General features: G+C 63.5%; 1 protein-coding gene across 1 annotated transcript in view; it reads right to left on the minus strand.

Annotated features, from left to right (window-relative positions):
• Window positions 1-803: 803 nt before the first annotated feature.
• Window positions 804-2811, minus strand: part of HOMER2 (homer scaffold protein 2) — a 79864-nt gene continuing 77856 nt past the window's right edge. The window contains exon 10 of the mRNA XM_029952306.1: window positions 804-2811. The gene's annotated coding sequence lies outside the window, so the exon portion shown is untranslated.

Below are 2811 nucleotides of genomic sequence, written 5' to 3' on the forward strand. Positions count from 1 at the left end.
AGCCAAGCCAGAGTCCTAAGCTTACTGTCGGTGATGAACGCAGCGGTAACTCCAGCTCGCCCGCTCATAAATCACCACCTGCTGGCGCGCTCTCGGCAGGACACCAGAGAGTCTGTTCTCTTGGCGCCCCAAGGTCACGGAGAATGGGAAGGCTCTGGGACCAAGGTCTGGCAGACTTGGATGTGGCGCCCCCTGGGGCTGATCGTTAGCTGGGTGACCGGCAGGCGCGTCACCGCCTGCAAGGTGGGGAATGGCCCTGCCCGACCCTCTTGCCCACCTGAGTGTAATGTGACAGCACGAGGGACTGCGGGGCACTGACGTGCCACACACGGTCCAGGCCCGTGTAGATGCTGGCTCTCCCTTCACGGCGTGACCACGCTGCCCAGCTTGTGGGAAGACCTCCCCTCACCAGCTGGGTCTTTTCCCAGAAGGAACGTTATTTTTCAGGCCCACGACAAGGACAGGATTCCATGCTGCAGCCCCTCCCTCGGACCCCGGCTTGAACACACAGAAGTGAGTCAGGCTGGGCAGCCAGCCCTGGACATGCCAGAACCAGGAGGCCTGACTTGGAAACGACACGGTGGTCCGTGTCCCAGTGGCACGGGGCGGGGGGGGTGGGGCGCTGGCCCGTGGGGGGCAGGGCAGGTGAGCTGCCCACGCGGGTCTTCCTCAGTGCCAAGTACAGGACATCAGGGGAGCAGCCGCCCTTGGAGGCGAGGACGTGTCACTCCGGCTCAGGCAGAGACCGGGACAACGGAGCCCAAGCTCACGGTGCTGGGGCGGTGTCTCCGTGGACCCTCGGGTTGTCCCCCGGACATTTTTTTTTTTTTTTAAATAATGTCGGTGGAGAAGCACTAAGATGGTCAGGAAGGTGGGGCAAGGCCGGGCTTCACTGTTGTGTCCTCCCCGCGGAGCCTGTCCCGCTCCCCGTGCCACGCACGAGGCCACTCGCGGGTCCTCACCTGCCACCTGCAGGGCGCCCACCCCCCAGGGACGGTGGAGTGGGGATCGTGTGCCCTGACCATGGAGGGCCACAGCGGTCACGGCGTCACCGCTGCCAGGGTTTCCTGCCCTCACCGCGACACGATACACAAGGGGCTTTGGCAACTCTCTCCCTGTGAGGGTGTCACCCGAGCGTGCTCCAGTCAGCCAAGGGGGTCCCTTCCAGGTCAGTAAGTCACCTATCACATGGTGGGGGAGGGGTTGGGGGGGTGGCGGGCAACAGAGGGCCCCAACTGAGGTCTCGGGATTCCAGCTGCTCCCGGGCTGCCCCGGGCCCGGTGCGCCGACGGGCAGTCTGCCCCGGGGCTGAGATCCGCGGCCGGCCCAGCTCTCCGCCTCCCGACCCGTGGGGGCTGCTGCCCGCTGTCCGGGCACCAGCCGGAGCTCTGGGGAGACGCCAGGATGGCAGCGCCCTGTCCCGAGTCGCCGAGAGGGCGTGCCTTGCTTTCCGTTGCCTGTGCACTGCGGCCCAGCGTGCTTGGGCAAAGCTGCCCCACTCGGCCTGCAGGTCCCCCTCCGAGGTGCCCGGTGCTCCAGGCCGGCCTCCCCTCATCCCAGAGAGGGCCTCTCTGCTCAGAGACAGTGTCGGTGGCCGGACTAGGGCCTGTGTGTCTGTGTCCCACCGCTTCCTCGGGCTGTTTCATGGTCTATCCAGACTCACCAGAGGGTAGCTCTATAAATTCTTTCTAGAAGGGGTTGCTCTCTCGGTGATTCTCAAAGCAGGCAGGGGGAGGCAAGGGGGCAGCTAGGCCTCCACCACCCCAAAAGGCGTTTCCAAAATGCCTGTGGCCAGGGCACGGCAGGGCCCCCAGACGTCCCTGGCCCCACTGAGAAACTCAGTAAGAGAGGAGAGCCGAACCTCAGCAGGACGGAGGCAGGCAGAGCCAGTCTGACCGGACCCCCCTCTGTTAGCTCGTGCGAGCTCCTTTCCCACCAAGGGTCCTACCCTAGATCCCAAGTGTGGGCGAGAAAGACGGTCCCAGCGCCACAGATAGACCACTGGGGGGGGAGGGGCTCAGACCAGCTCCTGCCGCTCCCACGGCCACCCGCCCTGCCCCAGGGCCACCCGAGTCCATCTAGAAGCTTGACCACATACAGCCACTCAGGTTCTGTCTGATACTCGCCCAGCTCAACAAAAAGATGGATTGTTCAACTGGATCCAGTGGACTCGGCTGGCGGGAGGCTGGGACAGGGGTGTTGATTAAAACACTAAGTTCTATTTAATCTGTTTAATTAAACAAATATTTATTAAGCACCTACTGTGTGCCAGGCACTGTGCTAGGCGCCCTCGCTGCACGCTGTCCCTACGGCTCGGTAATCTGCTCAGAAGTTAAAACCCGGGAAAGGAGCGTTGTCACAACCTACAAACCGGGGAGGGGGGGGGCAGAGACGTCTACGCGCGCAGCCTTGTTTGCTTTCTGCGGACAAGTCTCCACCGAGCGGCTGCTTTAAAGCACCTCGATCCTCGCCTGGAGGGAAGGTGTGGCCCCCGTGCCCCGGTGGGCGTTCAAACGCTCTGAATGTTCTTCCAGAGAAAGGAGGTGGGAAGGGTGTGCCCATTTGGAACAGAAAACCCTCTGCCCAGTTGTATGGTTGCAACAGCCCTTCAGAAAGATACAAACATCCCTGCCCCGACTGCGTGAGCGGCTAAGGGAGACCTAGCGGGGGATTCCTGAGTCAGAATCTTCCAGATGTCCGCAGCCTCGCGGGGTCGGGGAGACTGGGCGGCACCGGGGGTGTGGGACGTGACACGCCGCGCCGGCACGGACAGGGCGACGCGCACAGGGGACGCCCGCCCCGCCCCGCCCC

This window comes from Suricata suricatta, chromosome 9 (genome assembly GCF_006229205.1).
Source record: "Suricata suricatta isolate VVHF042 chromosome 9, meerkat_22Aug2017_6uvM2_HiC, whole genome shotgun sequence".
Classification (NCBI taxonomy): domain Eukaryota; kingdom Metazoa; phylum Chordata; class Mammalia; order Carnivora; family Herpestidae; genus Suricata; species Suricata suricatta.